The 13,765-nt window shown below is 42.0% G+C and overlaps 1 protein-coding gene across 6 annotated transcripts in view; it reads right to left on the minus strand.

Moving 5' to 3' along the window:
- PIAS2 (protein inhibitor of activated STAT 2) overlaps nucleotides 1-13,765 on the minus strand; it is a 78,050-nt gene that overhangs the window by 63,153 nt on the left and 1,132 nt on the right. The window contains exon 1 of one of the 6 annotated variants that reach the window (XM_079785086.1): nucleotides 13,130-13,586. The exons of the other annotated variants lie outside the window; for them this stretch is intronic. The gene's annotated coding sequence lies outside the window, so the exon portion shown is untranslated. Of the gene's footprint in view, nucleotides 1-13,129; nucleotides 13,587-13,765 lie in introns of those variants that run through there. 6 annotated transcript variants of the gene reach the window in all.

The raw sequence follows: 13,765 nt of genomic DNA on the forward strand, positions 1-13,765 counted from the left end.
AGTCTACGAAAAAAAGCCACTTCGCTAGGGGGTTCAAAATGTAAATTCATAGAAAATAATTTGGACTATGATACTAATTGATTCCACATAACACTTTTACTTCGATTCAACTTTCCAATTCCTTATGTTGAGGTACCTGAATAAAAACAGATTATCTGTCAAGACAACTCACAGGGAAAAAATTGTCTTTAAAAAAAAAGTAGTGCTGGGAAAACTGGTTATCCACGTGCAAAAGAAGTTGAATCCCTCACACCATAAGCAAACATTAACTCAAAATGGATCAATCACCTAAATGTAAAAGCTAAAACTATAAATATAACCTCTTAGATGAAAACAGGCATAAATCTTTATGACACTGATTGGGCAATGGTTTCTTAGAATTGACATCAAAAGCAACAAAAGAAAATGTAGATAAACTTCATCAAAATTAAAAACTTTTGTTTCAAAGTACACTATCAAGAAAGTGAAAAGACAATCCACAAAAAAGAAAACATGCAAATCATATATTGGATAAAGAATTTGTATCTAGAATAAAGAACTTAAACTTAATTTTTAAAATAATCCAATTAAGAAATGGGCAAAAGGTTTGAACAAACTCTTCTCTAAAGAAGATATACAATGGCCAATAAGCACATGAAAAGATGCTCAAGTCCTGGCCAAGGTAGCTTAGTTGATTTGAGCATCATATCCATACGCCAAGGTCGTGGGCTCAATCCCTAGTCCGGGCACATACAAGAATCAATTAGTAAATGCATAAATGAATGAAACAGCAAATCGATGTCTCTCTCTTCTTTTTTGCCCCTCCCTCTCTCTCTCTTTAAAATAAATTAATAAAAAATGTTTTAAAAGAAGCTCAATATCATTAGTTATTGGGGAAATGGATATCAAAACCACGAGACACCACTCCACACCTATGAGTTTGAGGATGTGGAAAAGTTAGAACCTTTTCACTTTCTTGATAGCACAAGACCTACCTGAAAGTACTGATGAGGTATTTATTTAAAAGACTGATTGGTCTATCATCCAATCTTGCAAACAAAAAGAAAGGGTGAACCAATCTCAGACTATAATACAAGACTGGAAACCTTTTGTGTGCAACATTCTGGGCTTTCTTTATTAAACCCAAGCACAGAAAAAGCCCTGACTTCCGTATTCATTAGCAGGCTTCAGTCTGAACTAAGTAGCCTAATAAAGAGACATACATAAGCTGGACTGGAAAGCTGCCCCTCTTACTGAATTAGCTGAGCAATCTGAGAAAACCTTGTAGAGCAATGTAAAATTTTAAAGTCAATAGACATGGCCCCACAGTTACAACAGCTCCAAGGGCCGAAAGGACCTTCACATACACATTCCAAGCCAGAATCTAGAAGTCCTCCACTCAGGAACACTGTGCCCTGAAATCTCTGCCTTCATTGTAAACAACCAGGGTCCTGGAAAAGGGAATGGCCCTACAGAACCCGTCCTTTAATAGACCTCCACCTTTTGCCAGACGGTTCTTCCATAAGAGAAGTCTTAAAAGATTTGATCTCTATAATAATAATGATCATTGATGGGGCTCCAAAGGATCCATTGGAAAGTTGCTCCTCATGATACCTCTAAATGAACAAGAGGAAACTAAGATAAAAATTAATGAAGAATCGGTATAGTACTGGTGGATACCAATGCCACTTTATCTACTTTTATAAACAGCAAATCCCTAAGAGTAAAGAGAATATTTTTGTAGTGGGAATTTCTAACCAAATTCAATGGGTCTAAACCAATCCAGATGACACTAGGGCCATTTGGAAATGGCCCTAGTGTCATCTGGAAATCACGCTTTCCTTCTATGTGACACTACCCCAATAAACATAGTTGAAGAAGATTTGCTTTCTAAACTGAGGAATCATATAAAATTTAACTCAGAAGAAATGTCTCAGAAATTCCTAACTCTCCTGAACCTGAGCTGCTCTGCTCCTCTGCAACAAGGGATTGGTGAAATTGAGAAAATCTGAAAACCCCAATCTCCCAGAAGTGCCTGAATGCCTACAGGCTTCTTCTTACACTGAGAAAGACAAAATTAAGAGCTCCGAACCCACAAAATTCCAAATATATCATTCCAAACCCCTGCCTAAATCCCCTCAATATCCACTAAAACCAGGAGCTATCTCAGGGCTTTCACCAATTGTAGAAAACTTAATTAAGCAAGGACTTAAAATGCCACGAACTAGCCCCTGTAATACTCGGATCTTACTCATTAAAAATCCAAATGGATGAAACTGGGGATTTGCTGCGTGCAAATAAAACTGTGAGACTAAGGTAGTTTCAAATTCCAATACCTTGTTATCTAATGTACCTATAGTCTCAAAGTGGTCCACAGTGGTGGATCTTTGCTCTGCTCTTTCCTTAGTATCCCAGTTGACAAGGAGAATCAGTATTTACTTACCTTCACTTAGAAAAAATAACAACATACCTGGACTATAATGCCACAGTGTACACTGAAGCCACATCCTATTTTCGAAGGTTTTACATCAAGACTTGGCAACTTTACAGTTTCCTAAGAAATCTTCACTCATTCAATATGTAGATGACTTATTTGTTATGTTCCTCTACTAAGGAGGATTCAGAAATAGATTCAATTTAAATATTACAGCAATTAGTTTGTAAAGGCCATAAGGCCTCAAGGAAAACTCCAATTCTCAAAAAAAGGTTCACTACCTAGGACATGATTTGACTGCAGAAGGCATTTCCCTCTCACTTGAAAGAATAAACATTATCCAAAACTTTCCTAGACCTACATCAAAATGACAATAAATGAGTTTCCTTGGACTTGAAGAATATTACAGATCTTGGGTTACAAATTTTTTCTCTGATCGAAACTCCTGTGTATGAGCTTGCAAGGAACTCAATCCCAGACCCCAGACTCTGGGAAGAAATTCACGAGCAAGCCTTTAGCCAATTAAAATGAGCTCTATAACAAACTCTGGTCCAAGGGCTCCCAAATTATATTAACAATTAGACCCAGTAATCAGAACATATACAAATGTTTAAAAGCAGTAGCCAAGGCAGCTGAATTGGTAGAAGCCTCAACTGAATGAGTATTAGGATATGACTTATACTTCATGCTGTTGAGAGTCTATCAAGCTCCAATCAGACTCAACATTTTTCAGAAAACAGGCTAACATCTTATGAGATCCTTCTCCTTTCACCTTCTAAACTCCATCTTAAGCACTGCAATTTGCTCAACCCTGCTACCCTTGCCTGACAATGGCACAATTCACCGTAACTATGTAGACATGGTGTCATGGTTATTAAGCCCTTGTACTATCTTGCAAAATACACAGATTTAACACCCTTCTCATCCATGGGTCCTATGCTATAATTGCAGAGGGAAATATCAAGCACAACATGCTGTTAACAACTCAATATGAACTACTGGAAAGGGGAATCCTCCCTCATTTTAAGTCTGCTCAACCAGTAGAACTACATGCCCTCACTTTAGCTTGTTAGCTATCCAAAGGAAAATCCGAAAACATTTTATAATGACAGCAGATACACCTTTGGGGTGGTCCATGACTTTGGTATGTTACAGAAACAGAGAGAGTTCCTCACTTGTAGTGGAACTGCTATCAAGAATGAGCCCCGCCATAGCTGGTTTGGCTCAGTGGATAGTGTCAGCCTACAGACTGAAGGATCCCAAGTTCGATTCTAGTCAGGGGCACATGCCCGGGGTTCTGGGCTCCGTCCCCAATCAGGGGCATGCAGGAGGCAGCCAATAAATGGTTCTCTCTTTTCATTGGTGTTTCTATCTTTCTCTCCCTTCCTCTCTGAAGTCAATAAAAAATATATTTTTAAAAAAAGAAAAAAAAGAATGGGCTCCTAGTAAATAATTTCCTTATCTTGCTTCTACCTTTCCTCTATACGTTTTCCCCTAGCTCCTATAATTGAGTGCTCCTAACCACATCTGGTTTAGTGCTGCCCAATTCAAACTGATTTTTGCTCAAATAAATTTCTAAATTGTAATGCCTGTGTTTATCTTTTAATACCACTAATAGCTTTGAATCACATGGTAGATTCTATTACATCTATCATCAATTAGACTATTTCCTTGCTCAACAGTTGGGGAGTAGGGGGAATGAGGACCTCTAACTTCAAACCCTCCTTAACTTCCCATTCTACTTCTACAACTAAAAAGCACCTGAAGCTACCAGAATGGCCAGTCCTACTAGGTGTAAGGAACCAAATACTCAAGACTTCTGAACAGAAAATCTGTTGTAAAATTACTTAAGCCTCTTAGTATAAAAGATTTTCTGTATTGGGTTTACCAGTATCTATTAAGAAGGTTATTATCACTGGCTCTTTCACTAGCCCAAATACACACCCAGACACTTACTCAAACGTTCACTCTTGTTTTGACAAACACAGAGATAATAAACTCTCAATGCATAAAAGGGTATGAAGAATACAGAAAAGAGAGTCTTTAAAAAAGAAATCTTAATACAATAGATCCTCCTCTACCCCTACACTTGAGTGGAGGGAAGTAGGGAGAGTAGATTAACCAGGTTAAATTGCAGCAGGGGCCTTTTTAAGGATGGCTGAAGGGTGACACCAGCATGAAATGGTGCAACTGGAGGAGAAAGGCAAGGGTAAAAAAGCCACTCTGAAGAGATCAGGGACTTCAGAACCCCAACTATTCTGCCTCCCCTCCACCTCTATGCTTGGCTCTGCTAGGGACTAGAAAGCAGGGTGGCAGTGACAGAAGTCTAGGCGATCAGCTCTTATGAGCTTGTCCCAGGTTAATTCACTAAATTTGCAAACTAGTTAATCCACAAAACCTTACCAATGTAAGTGCTGTAAAATAAGCAACTGATGAATTGAATAATTTCTCCCTCCAACACCCTGGAAGCTTCTAATACGTGATTCATTATTATAATCATCCTTGGTGATTCAGCTCAGAATTTCCCTTCACAGAGAACTTACCCAGTCCTTTCCCTCAACCCACCAGAATGATCAAGTGCAGGGAGAAGCAATGACAACTGATTTACAGAAAGAGATGATGAAGCTGACCCAGAAAACAAATGGGAAGGGGAAAGGGAGAGAGACAAGGAGAAAAGCTTCTTTGGTTTCCAAACCACTCTGCAGTTCCAGGTTCTACTCCGACCGAACCACTAACCACCTGTTCTGCCCTATACCAGTAAATAAATTCTCTGATTTTTGTAGAGGGCCCCCTGGGAAGGCACATGGGCATTCTTTAATTATTGTCAGCTGAACCCAGTGGCCTGAGGTCCCCTATCAAGCCTCGCCGGGGGGTGGGGGGGAGGGCACGCAGCCTCAGGTCCCCTGTCAAGCCCCACTGGGTGGGGGGGGGGGGGGGGGCGCGGCCTGAAGTTCCCTGTCAAGCCATACCTGGTGGGGGGTGTGGCCTGAGTTCCCCCGACCCAGCACTGGAGATGCACCTTGAGGTCTCCTGTCAAGCCCCGCTGGGTGGGGGGCACAGCCTGAGATCCCCTGTCAAGCCCAGCAGGGCAGGGGGTGCGGTCTGAGGTCCCCTGGCCTGGTGCCGGGGTGGGAGGCGCAGCCTGAAGTCCCCTGTCAAGCCCTACCTGGTGTGGGGCACAGCCTGAGGTACCCTAGCCAAGCACCAGGACGGGAAGCACACCTTGAGGTCCCCCGTCAAGATCCGCCGGGTGGGGGACATGCCTCAGGTCCCCTGGCCTAGTGCTGGGGAGGGGGGCATGAGGTCCCCTGCCAAGCCCTGCCAGGTGGGGGACGTGGCCTGAGGTCCCCTGTCAAGCCCCAAGGGGGCGGGGGAGGGAATAGCCTCAGGTCCCTGCTGACTGCTTGTTAAGGCTCCTTATGGGAACTTGGCCTCAGCTGTGGGTGCAGCCATCTTTGTGACGGAGTGAAGGTCAATTAGCATATTCCCTCTTTATTAGATAGGATATATATACATACACACACACACACACACACACACACACACACACACACACGAGGCCCAGTGCACGAATTCATGCACGGGTGAGGTCCGGCGGGCCTGGCCCCAATCGGCAGATCGGGGCCAGGCCTGTCAGGAGGAGGAGACAGTGGGAGGTTGGTCAGCTGGCCTGCCCCGATTGGGGCCAATCAGGGCCTGGCCGGCTAGGGGGAGGGGCTTCGGGCAATTGGCCGGTGGACCCCGCCCCCAATTGGGGTTGGGGGGTGATTGGGGGCGGGGCAGGCCGTGGGGAGGGGCTGTGGGCAGTGGGCCAGCTGGCAGATCGGGGCCAGGCCTGTTGGGAGGAGGGGCCGTGGGAGGTTGGCTGGCCAGCCCTGCCCCTGATAGGAGTGGGGGGGGGGGGCAATCAGGTGTGGAGCTGGCTGGGGGGAGGGCTGCAGGCCGATTGGGGTGGTGGAGGCCCATCAGGGGTGGGGCCACAGGCAGTTGGCTGGCGGGCCCTGCCCCTGATCAGGGTCGGGGAGCCGATCTGGGGTGGGGCTTGGTGGGGGGGAGGGGCTGCGGGAGGTTGGCCGGCCGGCCCCACCCCCTAATTCAGCCAGTTCGCTAAGAGTTTAAGATCAAGATGGCCGCCACTGGTTGTTAAGGTCCTTACGGTGTTCCGGTTGCTGGCTTTTTATATATACAGATATACAGATATACAGATATATATATATATATATATATATATATATATATATATATATATATATATTATCTTACCAAGTTATTTCAAGACTTTGAATAACTTTCGGACATTTTATGGGCCCTGAAATGTTTTCAAAAGTCTGTTCTCTCTTAAAAGAAATATTCTTTAATTAAACTGATTGATACTTGAAATTGCATGGAAAGCTTTATCAAATAAAAATGAATCAATATATTTTACCTATATACACATTTTAAATGTTATGAAGGTTTTGGCCTCTAAGGAGGGCAAAATATTTCTTAAAATCCAATAGCAAAATTTTAAGACGGAATTTAAAGTAACAAAAAGCCCATAGCCGCCTGCAATTTAAATAGGTTGGTTGTGGGGCAGCATTTGCGCTTTATGAATCAGACCTATAAGTTTACTAAATTTGCTTGCTTTGCCTTTTTAATAAAAATACCTACTTGAATTACTTTATAAATTAGCTTTTTAAAATATAATCAAGGTCTCATATAAATTAAGTTACATGAGAAGCCAATGTTTTTATAAGTAATTGAATCCAAGTAAAACCTAAAAACCGATTAGAAGCCGCCATGAGGACTGCCTGGCTTGGCAGCCGCTATGTTGGCCTCACAGCTTGCTGCTCCCATGGAGGCTGCCATCTTGAAAATGCAAAGGCCAACCCCTTCCTTTGAATAAGCCAATGTCTTTGTAAGCAATTTGATTAAGTCTTCTAAGAAAGTTACTGAGACCTCCCATAATCCCTCTGTATATGCAAAAAAGCCAAAGGGGATACTCTTTAAAAATAAAATTCTAGCTTAATAAAAAGGAGAAATTTGAAAATTTTGAAATCTCTTCCCCTGATATTTACAGTATAAACTAAGATTGTTGTTAAAGTATTAAATCTGACAGTAAAATAGTAGTCAACTTAATTGTAATGAGATTTCTTGTAATATGGCTATTTGGCAATATCTGCCAATTTTAAGCAGCAGCCCTGTAGGCTGGTGTAAAAACAAAGGTTTTTAAATAAAACTCTCTGTGGCCTGAAAATTATTTTGGAAGGAAATAAAGACAGGTTTCCTTCAAACATCTTAAGAACTAATTAAAAGTCTATATATTTGGCCTCTTAAACTAAAGTAAATAATTTGTGTTTTTGCCTCCCTGATAAATTTTATGTAAAGTTAAAGACTAACTGCAGAAATTTAATGTCATTTATTATCCATAACCTAGGACAAATAAAGTTAAAGTTAATAAATAAATTAACCTTATTTCAGACTAACTTAAATTGGCTAATTGAAATAAGTGAAAATTCATAAAAACTTAATTGTACTGGACAAAAAAAAAAACTGTTCCTGAAGTATTAACAAAAATTTTTATTGATGGTTCATCTCATATTAAAATTGCTAAGCATGCTATGAATCCAAAGCAGTCATATTATTTTTCATTTATAATGCTGATCACAAGACACCCATAAAATCTTATGGTGTCAAAATAAGCCAAAGGAAAATCATTTGGACAAAAATCAAAAGGATCCCAAGTCTAATTTATAGAAAAGATTTCTTTATTAACCTTTGGTGGAGAATATGTTTGTACATTTCCAGAAAACTCCAAGCCCTGTGGATTTCTGCAACAACAGATCCCAGAGATAAATTGACAGGACTGCTCCAGCCACAGAAATAACAGTGGCCCACAAGGACAGAGGAGAAACAGTCCAGAAATAAAGATGGTGAAGACGCCTTGCCATACTAGCAGTCAGCAGCTGTGCATCGCTGCAGGTTGCCCAGGACCAAGGGCAAAGAAGGCCGGTGTGCACGCGCTTCCAGACCATGTGTGCGCACCCTTCTGTATAGAAGTCAAAATGTTTGATGTTTTGTGTTCTCCACATTAAAAGAGATGTTATACATCAGGCATTAACCATTTTTACAGATGGATCCAGTTCTGGAAAGGCTGGATCTACTGCATCAGGGGAGCAAACTGTTAGAGAGTGGGAATTTTTGAGCATGCTTCCTCCTAGTCGACTTGGCCTTGAATCCCAGCTGCACCTCAAAAAGTAAGACTACTCCCATTCCAGAGAGGCCGTGGACTATGCCCAGATAGAGTTGTCAGTGCTGACACCAGGCCAGGCCTTGAGACACGGTCTCATGGCCCCTTCCCAGCATGTACGCCTTCTTTCATAGATCACTGTCAGCTTTCTTGGGAACAGGATGACCCTGTAAATAACATGGTCATCAATAACATGACCCTGACATTACTTACGAAAAACTGTTTTGTCTTAAATTACTTACTCTGCAAAAACAAGATGTGGTAAATGGGTTTAAAAGCAGTCCTGTACAAAGGGTCGGGGCTGCTCTCTGGACTCCCTGCGTGGAGAAAGGTAAAGCAGTAGCCGGCCGGCTAATAAAGGCTCCCTAAATTTTAATTTGGTCTGGACTCCAGTGGTTGTTCACTCACCTTCACTCCACAGTAGAGATACAAGTAGAAATACAAGCTCTTATTTATGCCTTAACAGATTTTGATACGGAGCCCATCAACCTATAGTGATAGTGCTTATGTGGTAATTATGGCCAAATTTATTGAAACAGATACTATAGGGCACACTAATTCAGAGGAACCTTTTCATTTATTTTTCAGCCTTCAGAATGTTATTTGAGAACGACAATTTCCATGTTTTATTGGAAGCAATGTCCTCAGTGTGTTATCCACCTCCCTGTGCCAACTTTAGGGGTAAATACCCGAGGACTTAAACCTAATCAAATCTGGCAAAATGGATGTCACTCAATAGTGGAAAGAGCCAATCGTACTCTTAAAATGCAATTACTAAAACAAAAAGGGGGAGACGGATGTTATGTGTCACCTCAAAACAAACTCAGTCATGCTCTTTATACTTTAAAAGTTTTAATTGTGATGCAGATGATCGTACAGCAGCCAAAAGGCATCAGGCCTCCTGTACAATAGCCTCCACCGAGTTAGCTAGGTGGAAGCACAAACCAGAATAGAGTTTTATCAGATTAACCCTTTGCACTCGCTTGCTTTTTTCTCGATTCATTCTACGCGGGATTTAATTTTTTAAATACCCCAGATTTTACAAAGCGCGGCAGTAGAATAAAAAACTGGAGTTTCTTTTCATACAAACTTATTTATTTGGATTTTTTTATATTTCAAATTATTGATACATTCAATACAATTCGACATACAAGCTGCTACCGATGCTAACCATGTCGAGTCACACTCGACATCTGAGTGCAAAGGGTTTTAATAATGTGGGGAAGAGTTTGTGTTTTATATCTTTCCAGGAGCAACACAGCCAATTTGGGTGTCAGAGCATTACGTGCGTCACCACAATGGACCCAGAGAAGCTTCTTGTCCCTTCATTCAAAAGGACTGAGAGTTGCCCCAATGACAGCAAAGCAGAAGAAGAAAACTGAAGGCTATGCAAGGGACTGAGGTGCCAAATGGGGTCAACTGAAGAAGCTGACCACCGATGCTCAGCAAGTGGTGAAAGAACAGGGGGTTCAGGTAACCCCCTCCAACCTTTTTCTTGCTATGATGGCACTTGTCAGCTGCCAGGTAAGTATGGCTGCAGCAGAAACTTACTGGACTTATGTTCCAGATCCCCCTATGATCAATCCAGCCACCTGGACCAGACAATCAGTGCCAGTGTTTACTAACAACACTAATATGGTCAGGGGTAGCTCCGACAAGCATATAACTCCTTCTTCCCAAGGTGATTATACTTATAATGGCATTAGTGGGGAGCTCCCTATTTGTTTATCAAAAAGGGGGACTTCAGGATGTTTGCAGCTTGGCCAAGAAAATAAGACATCCTATGGAGGCACATTACTTACGAAATTAATGACTTTCTTAATTTTACTGGCTCTTTCTTAGCTAATGCTTTGGAAGCTGTAGCGATAGGACTAGGTAATCAATTAGAAAGTATCAAGGTTAGACAGCAGCTGCAATGCCATGCTGCTTTTACATATATTTGTGTGACTTCAGCCCCCTATAACATTGCTAACATTGAAGGCCCCTGGGATATGAGAAAATATGTTCAGACAGTTACTAAACTAGGATTTCCTAAGGCCACTCGATGGCTGTCTGATAAGCATCCCCCGCTCCCCTCCTGCCCTAATAGCACCACTACTGAGCTGGGAGCATTTCCTCAATGGCAAGATTGCGCCAATCCTGTACCCGTGAGACATAATATTTCTGGCTCTGACTTGTATGTATTAGATTGGTCCCACAGGCTTCATGCTAAATATCCCTTTCACAAGCCTATGTCACCAGGAGGTTTTGTAGGTAATGCCCTAACCACGAAAACAGGAAATTTACAGAAAGATCTGTGGCGTTTAGCCGCTGCTCTTGACTTTCTTAATTTTACTGGCTCTTTCTTAGCTAATACTAAAGGAGCATGTACATCGAGCCCTTGCTACGGCTTACTAGCCTGTGTCCAGCCCCCATATGTATTGGTGACTGGAAATGTGAATATCACCAGATTGGACACCCATTATGCTGTCCAATGCCATTACTGTAACCTTACCAGTTGTGTTTCCAGGCATAACCTGAATGAATATATTAATTTTAAATCAGCCTTCTTTATTATGCTTCCTACCAACATAACAGGAAAATGGTATCATGATGTGGGCCTCCAGGCACTGCAGGAATTACACAATCAGCTATCCCGGGAAAAGCGTGCTTTGGGACTTATTATTTCTGGTATTGTTACCCTAATTACTGTTATTGCATCTGCTGTGACTGCTTCTCTTGCATTGACCCAAAGCATCCAGAACGCAAAGTTTGTCAATGAATTGGCTCAGAACACCTCAACTACATTTCATGATCAAGAAGATATAGACAAAAGGCTAGAAACAAAGCTAAATGCTTTGGAAGCTGTAGCGATAGGACTAGGTAATCAATTAGAAAGTATCAAGATTAGACAGCAGCTGCAATGCCATGCTGCTTTTACATATATTTGTGTGACTTCAGCCCCCTATAACCGTTCTCTATGGGACTGGAATAAAATCAAGATGCACCTACAGGGAATATGGCATCATAATAATATGAGTATAGACCTAGTGCGGCTACACAAACATGTGCAAGCCATTCAGAATAGTCATGATGAAATTATATCTCCAGCAAAACTGGCAAAAGAATTGCTGGATGATTTAAAAGAATTTAATCCATGGAATATGTTAAAAAAATAAATAAATAAAAAACACTGCCTGGTACCTAATTGAATTCCTTTGTGTACTACTAATCCTATCCTGCTTTTTTTCAGTCAGCAGCAAGCTCCCTCAATCTCAAGTCCGAAGGCTCCAACTAGATGTCCACAAGCTACATTTAAAAATGAAAAACAAGGGCGATGTAGAGGGCCCCCTGGGAAGGCACATGGACATTCTTTAATTACTGTCAGCTGAACCCAGTGGAGTTGGCAAAGCCACACCCTGGGAACACACCTTGCCAAAAGGACAAGGGTGTTGTCAGCTTGATCTTCATTTCAGCCCATGGTGTGTGGAAGTGGGTTTTGATATGTAAATCCAGTCAAGCACCAGGAATACTCAGGGCCTACTCAACAATGCAAATAATCTCCTTTGTCTTGACCTTTTGGTGAAACTTCCTGGTATTTGGGGGTATAAAATAAACACGCTGCATGGGTTCTGGGTCACTGTCTCTCCATCAGAAGAGGGCAACAGTCCACCCGGCCCCAGCTTTTCTTTCTAACTCCGTCTAGTCTTTCTTTGATTTCTCAATCCCCAGCCTCCTCTACTCAGGAATTGGACCCGCTCTCTAGCACCGCTGGACGCGGAAAAGAGAGAAAATAGTTACAGCTTTTTACTAAGCTTTGACCAACATTTATAAAAGTGTAACGCAAGACTTGAAAAAGTTTTCATCAACAAAATACTTTAGAAGAGGAAAAAGTGTTATACATCCGATATACACAAAAATTAAGAAAATACTGCAGTTAAAAAAAAAAAAAACTTAACTTCAAACTTCAGTCTTCTCAAGCCATCCTAAATTTAATGTATGAATTTACACAGGTAAAACTCAGGCCTGCTCCATCCAAAAGATCCACAGACATTAAAAGCTCTACAGCTAGGGCTCTGAGACACTAAAACCCTTATACTTGATCATTATGAACACCTTTTATTTATTGACTTGAGAGAGAGACAGAGAGAGAGAGAGAGAGAGAGAGAGAGAGAGAGAGAGAGAGAACGTAAAGGGAAGAGAGAAACATCAATTCATTGTTTCCCTAATTTTTGTATTCATCAGTTGTTTCTTGTGTGTACCTGACCCAGGCATATGGAGACTACGCTCTACCAGTTCTTTTGCTGATGTCCACCAGCCAGGTAACCAGCCAATATCCTTCCCTGACCCTCTTATCCCTCGCCAAAAATAAATAAATAAATAAATAAATAAATAAATAAATAAGCAAGCAAGCATACATAACTGAATCTTTTATCTGATTCCTTTTTCCGTCTCATTTCAAGTAACCCTGACATCAGACGTAAGTTATACAAAAGGTTTGCATTTACCTTAAGTTCAAGTTCACTTTCATCTCCACTTTGACTTTGTTTTTAAAATCGGGGGGTTTCCGGCCCTAAGTATTCCAGTTATGTCGCCAGCAAATTCAGCGAGCCATAAAAAAAAAAAAATAAACCCGGCTCGTTTGTCACAGTTTTGTTACGTTGAGGACTCTGAAGGTCAGGGGGAAATATCCTTTCCATTCTACCCCCAGCTCCCCCCTTTGGGAACCTCTGTTATACAAAGGTATCGACAATCAAGTTGTGACCTCGTTCCAGGGCCAGCAGGAAAAAGGTCTTTTCCTCCAGAGCTCTTCAGGCGAGTTTACAAACAAACCTCACGCCAACACGGACTTGGCTTGATTTCTTACCAGGGCACTACGAACACAACCAGGTTCAAGGCGGATCCCTGAAGCCAGGGTTCCCCACAGACCACGCTTCTCTCCAAGAGGTTGAGGAAGCACTGGTGCAGGGGGCCCTTCTCCTGACACCTCCGACTGAACGGCGGCATCAGCCCGAGAGAGAGAGGAGGATTCCTAAACGCAACTTCACGTTTGGGAAAACAAGTCTCCCACCAAGTGGGCAGCATGTGGACTTCTGAATCGCCATCCACACGGACACCCTCGCGATCCCCCTCAGCCCTGAACC

The sequence above is a fragment of the Cnephaeus nilssonii genome, assembly GCF_951640355.1.
Source record: "Cnephaeus nilssonii genome assembly, chromosome: 11".
In the NCBI taxonomy this organism is placed as follows: Eukaryota; Metazoa; Chordata; class Mammalia; order Chiroptera; family Vespertilionidae; genus Cnephaeus; species Cnephaeus nilssonii.